Source organism: Malaclemys terrapin, chromosome 3, assembly GCF_027887155.1.
Source record: "Malaclemys terrapin pileata isolate rMalTer1 chromosome 3, rMalTer1.hap1, whole genome shotgun sequence".
Classification (NCBI taxonomy): domain Eukaryota; kingdom Metazoa; phylum Chordata; order Testudines; family Emydidae; genus Malaclemys; species Malaclemys terrapin.
In genome coordinates this window covers 123,750,978-123,763,732 of record NC_071507.1, presented here as the reverse complement: position 1 = coordinate 123,763,732, position 12,755 = coordinate 123,750,978, and the positions used below count along the sequence as shown (strand labels likewise).

Below are 12,755 nucleotides of genomic sequence, written 5' to 3'. Positions count from 1 at the left end.
TAACAAAATCTTCCTTGATTCAACAAGTGGTGGATGCTGAACACTTTTCCTCCCAGGCTCCAATGACTGTCAGAGTGGCCAATCATGCTTGATGTAGTGGGAATCTCTTGCACAACTATCCCACATACAGTACTTTGTGTATCCAGTCTGCAGACCAAGCAAGAGAGCAACAACCTTCAAATCGCCACAAAGCTGCCACTGATGTTGGTCATAGTTTATGCACCTCAAAAGTTGTTTCATGTTGTCATAGGTTTCCTTCATATGGTCACTGGAATTGATGGCAAAACATTGCCATTGTGCAGTAAAACAGCTTTAAGACTCATCTTCGATGAATCAATGAACAGTCTCCACGTATCTGGATCGTGAACGATGCTGAGGGCTGCCATCACACCATCGATGTTGCTGCAGGCTACAAGATCACCTTCCATGAAGAAGAATGGGACAAGATCCTTTTGACGGTCACGGAACATGGAAACCCTAACATCAGCTGCCAGGAGATTCCACTGCTGTAGTCTGGAGCCCAACAGCTCTGCCTTACTCTTGGGTAGTTCCAAATCCCTGACAAGGTCATTCAGTTCACCTTGTGTTATGAGGTGTGGTTCAGAGGAGGAGGATGGGAGAAAATGTGGGTCCTGTGACATTGATGGTTCAGGACCAGAAGTTTCATCCTCTTCCTCGTCTGACTCAAGTGAGAATAATTCTGGTACATCAGGAACCGGCAGTCCTTCTCCGTGGGGTACTGGGCGTATAGCTGATGGAATGTTTGGATAATGCACAGTCCACTTTTTCTTCTTGGACACACCTTGCCCAACTGGAGGCACCATGCAGAAGTAACAATTACTGGTATGATCTGTTGGCTCTCTCCAAATCATTGGCACTGCAAAAGGCATAGATTTCCTTTTCCTGTTCAACGAAGGTGAAGGAGAAGATTTGTTGCACAAGTGTTGCAGCATATGTGTGGGGCACACCTCTTGTCCTGATCTCCAATTTTGCAGCCAAAAGAAAGGTGATTGCATCATTCATTGTTTTGCCTAAAAAGCAAGTACTGTCCAAACCCAGTAATAGATTTATTCATAGATCCAGTCAAAGATGTATTTTAGTCATTTCTGGTTTAAATTGAGATCCCTTCCCTTTATAACTCACTTATCCTCCGCCATTCCCAAGTCAAGGGTCGTATATACTGACCCAGTAGCATATCTTGAAAACTAGAGCCAATCGACAATTTTAAGCATCATTTTCGTTCTCAGTGACCCAGAATTAGTAAAGTTTGACTACATTTATTTCAGAAGCATTTTGGCTGTAGAGCAGTGTTATTAGCAGGCAAAGGATATTGTTCTTCAATGGAGATATCTCCTGTGAAAGACTGAAGAGGACAGGATTCGAATTCAAAACAACCGTGACAAATTAGAGAATTGGTCTGAAATCAACAAGATGAAATTCAATGAGGAAAGCAAAGAGTACTGCATTTAGGAAGGGGAAAAAATGCACAACTACAAAATGGGAAATATCTGTCTAGGCTGTAGTACTGCTGAAAAGAATCATGGGGTTATAGTGGATCACAAATGGAATGAGAGTCAATGTGATGCAGTAGTGAAAAAGGCAAATATTCTGCAGTGTATTAACAGAAGTGCTGTACGTGACGCACAGGAGGTAGTTGTCCTGCTCTACTCAGCATGGGCAAGGCCTCAGCTAGTGATCTGTAGCTTGGGTACTACACTTCAGGAAAGATGAGGATAAATCATAGGGAGTCTAGAGGAGAGGAACAAAACTGATGAAAGGTTAAGAAAACCTGACCTATGAGGAAAATTAAAAAACTGGGTATGCTTAGTTTTGAGAAAAGATGACTGGGGGTGTAGGGGAGACCTGATAACAGTCTTCAAGTACGTTAAGGACTTCTATAAAGAGGATGGTATTCAATTGTTCTCTATGTCCACTGAAGATAGGACAAGCAGTAATGGATTTAATCTGCAGGAAGGGAGATTTAGGTTAGATTTAGGAAAAAATTTCTAACTATAAGGGTAGTTAGGTTCTAGAGTAAACTTCAAGGGAGGTTGTGGGATCCCTGTCATTTCTAGGGTACTATGCAATGTAGCTTAGATTGAGTCATGGTTTGCATGGTTTTCCCTGGTCATTTAAAGGAACACCAGAGATGCTGAATAAAGAAAGAGTGGTGCAGAAACAAAAATCTCTCAACTCAAAATATTTTGCTCATGTAGAATATTTATCCCCATAGTAATAGTAGGCAGTGTTTGCTATGCAGACTGGCCTAATCAGTATTGTAAGCTCCCTTAACCCCTCCCCTCCCCCTTTTTATAAATTTGCTTCCTCAAAGGCATATTCCCCCTGGTTGAGAAAAAAAAAATAGGATACTCCTCTCTAGGCCTATTTCTTTTAAGGAGTTCTCTCAAAAAACCCTGCAGGTTAAGAATATGTATGCTTTATTTTTTCCCTTGGTCACAGAGGTCAGGTTTACATGTGCTCTTCTTCAGTAGTATATAATCTGAACAGAAATAAACTGTTCAAATACAAAGAGGCCCATACTCCTTATGCAGACTAAACTCCCACTGAGTCTGGGAGTTTTCCCTACATACAGAACTAGACCCAACATGTCTTCATGCAATTGAATCCCATTAGGACACCAGAAACGGGGACAAAAACAAGTCTATAGGACTTTGGATACCATATGGCAGGATTGCACCCCACACACTTTTATGTAAGCTTTTTCGTGGTCAGGTTGGAGTGGTTGATATTCCAAATCTACTCAGACTATAGAAAAAAAAAAACATACAGAATGATGGACCACTGTGTTACACCAGTTTTCTTCCAATGTTGGTCCACTAAAGTCAGTGGAATAACACGGATATATTGGTGAATTAGGGTCTCCCGTGGCTTGTCTAGTTCTGCAGCTGCACTGCTATAGTGCTTCAGCATAGACACTGCCTGCACCAACGGGAGGGGTTCTCCCATCGGCATAGGCAACCCATCTCCCCGAGAGGCGGTAGCTAGGTCGCTGGAAGAATTCTTCCATTGACCGAGTGCTCTCTACAAAGGGACTAAGGTCAGTTTAAATACACTGCTCAGGGGGTGTGGATTTTTTGTCACATCCCTAAGTGAAGTAGCTGAGTTGACCTAATTTTCTAGTATAGGCCAGCCCTCTTTGTAGAGCTAGGCCACCACTGCCAGCTGACAAGGAAGTTCAGAACAATGAAATCAGAGATAGGATCAGTTCTTGGTACACGTACACAGAATGTAACACAAAAACATTAACCCAGCCTCACAGCCCTGGGTTCAAAGAACAGCTGAATTTCAAGTGCTTTCTCTCCCTTCTTGTTTCTGGAGCAGTCATATTCTATGGCAATTTCCTGGAGTACAAGCATGAGCCCAAGTTGCTGCAAACTCCTGGCTTGCCAGGAGCAGCGTAGGTCCTCTACCCTGCCACACACCACGTTTAGTTTTTCTAAAAGCATCTGTGGTAACATGATTTACTAAATAAAATAATAATAATAAAAAAGGTGAGCCAATATACATGAAAGCCAGCATAATGGCAAATGTAGGCCTATGTGCTCAACCACTGCACAGAGCAGAGGGATGCAAATCCATAGGAGCAGCAAGGGAAAAGGGAAACATTTAAATATGCTCCTCTCTGTGAAGATGCTGTCTGACCCTTGGACTGTGCAGAAATGCAGCATTGCAAGTATGTTTTTCACTCTAGACTATGGTAGACCCAGGGACAACTTGAAAGAATTAATGTGACTCAGGTAGTGTTGTTAACTCCCAACTCCCCTCTGCAGACCTGCAGAGCACCAGCAAGAGCTAGTGATCATAGACATCAGTAGTTTCCATCTTACTGCCTTGGGTGGGACCATTTGGCTAGAGGGGAGCCTGTAAGCAACCCAGATACAGGCTGTCCAAAAATATTGGTTAGAGCCAGAACCCAGGAGTCAGAGCCAGAGCCAGAGCCAGAAGTTATTAATCAGAACCAAACAGGTCAAAGCCAAAGCTCAGCACTGGAATCAGAAAGCACAAGTCAGAGCCAAGGATCAGGGCTGGAGTCAGAAGCTGGGAAAGGGAGCAGGGTGGGAGCAAGGCTGGGAACAAGGCAGGCACAGGAATGACTGCAGCATTGAGCAGCAAGTGACCAGCTGCTGCTGGACTTAGAGCATGCCTGCTGGTTCCCTCCAGTCAAATCAGGTGGGTCTGCCAATTGGGCAGTTCTGCTGGAGTTCATCTGTGTTCATTAATCTGCCTAGAAACTGAGCTAGCTCGTCCCAGGCTCAGCTGCAGGCCCTCATTCCTGACAGTCCATCTGTGGAGCTGGCCTGAATCCATGGTGTTGAGGACCGAGATTTCTGGCCTCTGATGAACTTTTGGACCTCACCACTTATTCCCTCGCCCTTCCATTAGTCCTGTGGACCAAAGTGTGTGGGAGGGAAGTTAAAGGAGTAGCAAGAATTGTCTTGGTCTTTGCTTTAATTTTTGCATTGTTGCTTCTGCATAGAAAGGAGAATGGCCTTTGTATTTTTCTGGATTGCTGGCAGATTGTAAAGATTAGCACCAAGTCAGTAGTAGTATTAAAAAAATATTTAACTATTCTTATTCTAGACTACCCTCTGTTCTGAAGATAAATTATTTTTATGAAAGTTTTTTATTTTGAAACAGCTAAAAAATATGGTCCTTATTAGGATCAGAAAATCTTCAAAAAATAGAAATGGTTGACAAAGGAAGACATCAAATATGCACCCCACATTTACTAAATTTAATCTGCATTCAAAGTACAATCAAAGCACCTAAATACAACTGAATAATGATTAGATTTATGCATAAATCTAAATACTGAAGATTGCATATTTTGTAATTTGACTGTCATGGATAACCATGCAATACTCAGGTTGCAAAACATTGATGTCCATCCACTTTCCTCTTCCCCTACAAGTTAACTTGTGGGTGGAAGCAAGCGAGAAGCCATGATGATCCCTGAGTGCTTGGGGATGGGAGAAGAGGATGACTCATCACTGGCAAGGTCAGCATACATGGCTCTGTTTTAAATCTCTGTAGGGACTCTGAGGATTCCCCAGGACATCCCACAGAACATTGTACCAGCCTGCAGTCTCACCACCTCAGCTTGTGACCTTGTCATATTTCAACCCAAGCAGAATCAGATCTGGTTGCTTCTTGAGAATGTGAGTTCCATTGCCGGTGCTGCAAGAAGTGATGCTGGCAATTCACTAAGTAACACTTCTCTGAGTCAGATGCAAGCCTGTACCTCAGCACAGTGCCGGAGGCAGGGACACAGTAGCTGGTAACAGCGCCAATCTCACCTTTCATAAAAGAATAAACAAACCTACCTTTTCCAATGCTAAAGTAAATGGTGAAATGGTTGATAGGAAAGAAAGTTTGTCTCATTTTTCCTAAAAACCCATCGGTGATTTAGTCCATCCCCCTCCCACTCCATTACAGCCACCCAGAAGTGACCTTTGAGGTTTGAAATCTGCATCTGTGCATCTTCCCAATATTTGTCTCCTCAGATAGAGGGGCCACCCAGCCTTCAACCAATGGTACTAGGGTTTCTCTCTGTAAGGCAGAAAATAACCTGCAGTTCAGGAGAATGAATACAAATCCCTGTGGTGAAGGAAGTCCGAGAGCCTCCTATTTCCAAGACTTTAAGAGCTCTCCTATGAAATAATTTTCAAACACTGGCACCTGTGCAGAGGTTCCACCCCAAGTCGCTGAGTGCCGCTTCTCCTGTGGTAGAGGAGGAAGGTGGCAGCCTGAATGGCAGCCTGTCTCTTTCCCCACCTCATTTTGAAAGGAGTCAATAATGGGGGGGAGGGATAGCTCAGTGGTTTGAGCATCGGCCTGCTAAACCCAGGGTTGAGAGTTCAAACCTTGAGGGGGCCACTTAGGGATCTGGGGCAAAATCAGTACTTGGTCCTGCTAGTGAAGGCAGGGGGCTGGACTCGATGACCTTTCAAGGTCCCTTCCATCTCTAGGAGATAGGATATCTCCATTAATTAAAAATAAAATAAAATTAATTAAGTGGCTAAACCAGGGGTCGACAATGTTTGGCACGTGGCTCGCCAGGGTAAGCACCCTAGCGGGCCGGGCCAGTTTATTTACCTGCTGACGCGGCAGGTTTGGCCGATCGCGGCCCCCACTGGCCGCGGTTCGCCGTCCTGGGCCAATGGGGGTGGCGGGAAGCCGCAGCCAGCACATCCCTCGCCCACGCCGCTTCCTGCCGCCCCCATTGGCCCGGGACGGCGAACCGCGGCCAGTGGGGGCCGCGATCGGCCAAACCTGCCGTGTCAGCAGGTAAATAAACTGGCCCGGCCAGCCAGGGTGCTTACCCTGGCGAGCTGCGGGCCAAAAGTTGCCGACCCCTGGGCTAAACAATCACCAAGATATCCACCCCCAAAATTTTAAGGCCAATTCTGGATGAAAGTGGAGGCATTGTGCTGCAACAGGTGTGGTTTTTCACTTAAATTGTTCAAAATGAAGTAGTCAGCACTTTGTAGCTATTTAAAGATTTCATAACAATTTTCAAGAATAATTGCTATAATGTCCTGGGGAAATTGTTCTTGCACTGTTCAGCACCTGCTTGTCTAACATTTCCTCTGTGGCTTCACCAAATGGAGAAGTTTATTCATAGCCTGCCCTCCTAATAAAGTCCCAGGCTTGTGCAACACCATAGAGGTTTACATTTCAGAGGCATGGGAGTGATCCCCACACACCACTCACACCATCTACAAAGCACTTTGGGATCCTTTTGGATGAAAGGGATTACATAAATAAGGCTGAGAGGTTTAGACAGAACGGCACTGAGACCGGATATGGCCTCTCAAGATCTATTCCAGCCCTACATTTCTAACTAGCCCATCCTCAGCACAGAGGCCGGACTAAGTATACTTAAACCCTCCCTGACAGGTGTTTAACTTATTCTAAAAACCTCCAAGGATGGGAATTCTACAACCTGCCTTGGTAACTTATTCCAGTACTTAACTATCCTTATTGTTAGAAAACTTTTCCTGATAGCTAACTTAAAACTCCCATGCTGACGATTAAGCCCATTGCTTCTTATCCTACCTTCACTGGACATGGAGGACAATTAATCACGGTCTTCTTTGTAACAGTTAACATATTTGAAGTTATTTCTCAAGACTAAACATACCCACTTTTTAAAAAAACCTTTCCTCAAACGATTTTGAAAAACCCGCTTTATCATTTTTGTTGCTCCCCCGGTCTCTCTACAATTTCCAAAATTGGACACAAAACTCCAGCTAAGGCCTCACCAGTGCCAAGTAGAAGGGAACAATTACTTCTCATGTATTATAGAGGGCACTTCTAGAATATTAGCCTTTTTTTGCATCTACATCATATTGTTGGTTCATATTCAATTTGTGAGCCATTATAATCCCCAAATCCTTTCCCACAGTACTACTGCCTAGATGGTTATTCTCATTTGATTTTTACTTCCTAAGTGCAGTACTTTGAACTTGTGTTTTTTGATTTCATCTTGATTTCAAACCAAATTTTCCAGGTTGTTTTGAATTCTAATCCTGCCCTCCAAAGTGCTTGCAACCCCTCTCTGCTCGGTGTCTGCAAATTTTATAGGCACTCTCCCCACTCTATTATCCAAGTCATTAATTAAAATGTTGATTAGTACCAGACCCAGGACAGACTCTTGTGGGACCCCACTAACTACATCCTCCCAGTTTACAGTGAGCCACTGATAACTACTGAGAGACGTAGACATCTAAATATGTGGAGGGAAATCCTAAGATTTTCAAAAGTGACCAGTGATTCTGGGTGCCCAATTTGACATGCCAAGGGACATGATTTCCAGATGGTGGATATTCAACACTTTCTGAAAATCAAGCTCCTTTAAAGAGTCTCATTTTGGGCACCCAAAATCAGAGTTACTCCAAATCACTGGTTACTTTTGAAAATGTTAGCAGGAGTCTCAGGGAAAGCTGTTAGAGTAGAAGGCGGTTAGAGAGGGGGAGCAAAATCTGGGGCCAACATGAAACCCAGATGAGGGGACTCATGGACACCTATAATATGGATAAGAATCAGTATGACTTAAAGAGCAAAGTAGAATATTTTCCCTGTGTATGATGAGTAAGCCTGTCTGGCTTATTAGACACATCTAAGAATAGAATTGTTCTCTCTGCCACCTTAGCACTCCTGGTTACGCAGCTTTCTTGCTGTGCTGGATCAAGAGATTGCTGCATCATGCCACTAAAGGTATCCCTATAGAGAGGGGAAAGTATTGCTGGGTATTCAAGTGTGAGGTTCATTCTACATGGCTTTCACTTAACAAAACTGGCATGATCCTCTCTAGATAAAAGATTCTATTTCACCCACTGTTTAAACTGTTGTAACCTTTCTGCCAGGTGGTTAGCAGCAGCAAAAAGACTAGGTTCAATATATCTAGACCCCTCTCAATAGTTAACTACGCCAGCTGAACTTCCCCCCAGTGACCTGGGAAAACTAAACTCAGCCTCCCTGGGAGCCTGTAACAGGCAGAGCTTCCCCACACACAAGTTCTCTGAAACTGTACAAACAGTTTCCTCCCTTTATTAGAGGAAAGGGAACAGTCAAACCTTGAAAAACACAGCAACAGAATATGAATATATATATATTTTATACATTCACACCGTCCCCCCCAAAAAAACCCTTTCCAGTAACTTGGCAGTAGTCCACCACTAGCCACGCTCTTCCCCACCCCCGAAAAGAGAGAATGTCCCACAGATAACAGTCTCTTGACAGAACCACCTCACTCACTCCCCTGCACCAATCCTCATTCATGGATTGGAGCAATGAACAGCGATAGTCCCAGTATCTCTGCAGGTCGGTCTCTAGTCCCAAGGGAACTACTTGCCCACTCCTGCCTGGAAACACCACCACCTAACCTAGGTTCGTGGGTCAATTTTATTAAGCCACTGGCCAGGCAGGGCCTCACCAGAGTCCACTCAACTCTTGCTACCATATTGCCATGGAAGGAGAAACAGGAGCACTTAGGACCTTTGAACAGTGTCCTAGCCCTATTTGGAAGTGAGCTCTTTGCCACAAGGTAGAAAAAGTGCTTTATCCTCTCAGAGATCTTACCCCCCAACTTCATGTATAGTGACAGTGATCTCAAATGTCACTAAAGGACTTGTGGGTAGGTAGCCTATGCAGATGAGGTTCTCTATGGCAACACTCTTCCCTTTCCCCCTCAATAGAGGGGGTACAGAGCTCTTTCCCCTCTGCAGTTTCTGGCCATACATACACACGAAGAAAAGAGGTAATTCTCACAGGAAAGAAGAAAGCCACAATTGGAAAGTCACAAGATTACTCCAGAAATAATTCTAAAGAGATGTAGACAGATTCCTGCTTTAATACTGTTTTTGTTACAATGGATGGGGAAAAACCGAGGCTATGTCTACATTACTGCAGTAAGTTGACCTACACTATGCAACCTTGATGTACCTTAGGTCAAGCTACCATGGGGTCTACATAGCATGGGGGTCGACGGGCTTACCTTACTCTTCTCATCGGGGGTAGAGTACGAGCTCGACTGGAGAGCGATCTGCTGTCGATTTGGCGGGTCTTCAGAAGACCCGCTAAATTGACCAGCGATGGCTCGATCTCAGAGCATCAATCCTGGCTGTAGTGTAGATGTAGCCAGAGAGAGGGAGAGTTTAGTGAAAGGTGCCAGAATGAGAGTTGTGGGGACAGATGTCCTCCATTTACACACACAAAAAATACAGCACAGGCAAGGGCAGCAGAAGGGCATCCACTTTGAATTAACATATACTTGGAGGGAGCATCTGTAGCAGTGAATGGATAGTTTAAGCCTTCTGTACAAGATGGAACAGCACCACTTCAGCAATCAGCTGGAAGTAGGGTGACCACCTGTCCCAATTTTATAGGCTGTCCTGATAGGTGACTGGATAAGAGACAGCCCCAAATATTGCCCCCATATCCTCTCCTGATTTTTCACACTTGCTATCTGGTCACCCTCATTGGGAGCAATTGGTTTAGTGGAATTGATGCCAACTACAGTTTAGCTGTAAGTGCAGACAAGGGCAAATCATGGTCAGCACCAGTTCTGCTAAGCCAATTGCTGATACAGCATCATTTCCAGCACTGACAAGACCTCAGGTTCTATGCTGATTTAATCTTCAACTTCTGTTAAAACTGCCAACAAGAATGGTAATCAGTGCCAACTGTGGATGTGTTTCTGTGACATCTGTCCACCAGAAGCTGGACTGAAGCTGAAAGCTCAGGTAACGGTCTGAACAGTCCAGGAAATAGCACTCGCAATCTTCAGTAGTACATAAAAAAACTTCACGCGATAATCTGATCGTAGGTAGATTTAAATGGAATTATCTTGAATGTTTTCTGTTAACATTTTTTAATACGCCTACCTTATAACGGTCTAAAGAAGAATCCACAGAGTTCTCATATCAAAGATATATTACTTTGAAAATAAACTAATTGAAGGCCAAGTGATAGATACCATCAGTTTTACACTTAAATTTTCTTTACTGAGTTTCCATTTACAGATAAACTTGGTAATGCCTTACAGAATAAACATGTTAGAAACCCTTCTCATGTGTAATGAAGGAAGACTAAAGGTAAACAATAAGAACAAGTCCATTTCGCCCAGTATCCTGTCTTCCGACAGCTGACAGTGCCAGGTGCCCCAGAGGGAATGAACAGAACAGATAATCGCCAAGTGATCCATCCCCTGCCGCCCAATCCCAGCCTCTGGCAAGCAGAGGCTAGGGACACCATTTCTGCCCATCTTGGCTAATAGCCATTGATGGACCTATCTTTCATGAATGTATCCAGTTATTTTTTTTAAACTAGATTAAAAAAATAGTTGCAATTAATTGCAGTTTTAATCACATAGTTAAAAGAATAGTAATTTAGATTTATTATAAATATTTTTGGATGTTTTTCTACATTTTCAAATATACTGATTTAAATTACAACATAAAACAAACTGTACAGTGGACACTTTATTATTTTTTATTACAAATATTTGCACTATAAAAAAAGATATAGTATTTTTCAATTCACCTCATACAAGTCCACTCAGTCCTACTTCTTTGTTCAGCCAATTGCTAAGACAAAGAAGAGTGTTTACATTTACAGAAGATAATGCTGCTGCTGCTTATTTACTATGACACTTGAAAGTGGGAACAGGCATTCGTATTGCACTGTTGTAGCCGGCATTGCAAGGTAGTTACGTGCCAGATGTGCTAAACATTTGTATGCTCCTTCATGCTGTGGCTTATAGGCTCTAAAGTTTTACATTATTTTGTTTCTAAGTGCAGTTATGTAAAAAAATAATAATTCTACATTTTATCACGAAAGTGCAATTTACGAGAGATTGCACTACAGTACCTGTATGTCCTGCAAGTCACACAGCAAATGATTCAGGATTAGAAACCAAGATCCTCCTGGCTCTCACATCTTTAATTATGAAATCATACAGTTTCAGGTGGAGTTGCTTGTTCACCTTTCAGGGGAACCATTAAAAAAAGCCAATCACAAAGGAAGGAGGAGACTAGGGAGATGTAGTTTCAGAATCCCTGGATTCCTTAAAAATAGAAATGGGTGATATAAACTCATCTCTATTTTGGCCCAATTGGGGCATGAATAAATTCAGTTTGGCCTAGGTAATAAAGCACTTATCCGGTCCTCTCAGCAGTGAGTTGTATCCAGTTAAAGAGATCCCCATGAGAGCCCTGTGTTTCAATTTCATCTTTAATTTTGAGGACCACTGTGCTGGTTGGTCTTGAGATGGATGTGGGAAGTTCTTGTGTGTGAAGAATTAAGCCTCAATAGGAGATTACTAAAACCACCTCATAAAAGGACTGATAACATAGAAATCTTACTGTATTTTCAAGATTTTTGTTTGGTTGCCTAAGCAACCATCAGATATATAGCATCCTCAAAATCAGTGAGTTCCCCAAGTGTCAGATGCAGAAATGTTCAAAGGCATTTGCTCATTTCTCAGTGACAACGTAAACTTTTTACTTCACCCCCAAAAGCTACATTTAAGACTGCATTTAGTTTAACGATGTCTAAAGGTATTTGGAAAGAGGGTACTGAAACAGTTTAGGCTACTCTAACATGCTGTGTTAATAGAACAATGTCCGATTTTAAATTCTAAAACACTATATTTTAAATTAAATATTCTCACCAAGGATCACATCTAGCATAATTAATGTTTCCTGAATTCTCAAACTGTGAAGTGAATACAGCATTGTTGACATTTCAAGCCAATTTAGGTACTATTCATCTCAGTTACATCTATTTACTCAACTCTCATATTTTAAGCCATCCCAATACCCAAACTGCAGCAGTCTAGATTGAATCATGCATCCCAGATATCCAGTGCCTTTAATTAATGTTGTATGAAGTCACTATTAACCAGGAAATACTAAACAGGATTTTGGTTATGAGAACTGTTTTGGGCACAGAAAGTCTAATCCTTTTTCTTTAATCCTAGCATTTCACAGTATTTTACCCTATCACTTCTGCTATGGGACATTCACACAGCACTGGAGCATAGCACTAGACAGGGTGTGGAAGAACACCCTACCCTTCTATGGATCAGCATCCCTACACTCCTCCATTACATTCCCTGAAAACTTGTTTTCATTATGTTGAACAGATCCAAGAGTAAACAAACACTAAAGAAGCCAATTACATATTTTAACATGTGCTATATTACAGCACTTCCATACAGAATTCCACCA

At 42.7% G+C, this 12,755-nt stretch overlaps 1 protein-coding gene across 4 annotated transcripts in view; it reads right to left on the bottom strand.

The window, feature by feature from the left end:
* The window catches only part of FYN (FYN proto-oncogene, Src family tyrosine kinase), a 188,852-nt gene that overhangs the window by 133,765 nt on the left and 42,332 nt on the right, over positions 1–12,755 (bottom strand). The gene's annotated exons all lie outside the window — the stretch shown is intronic.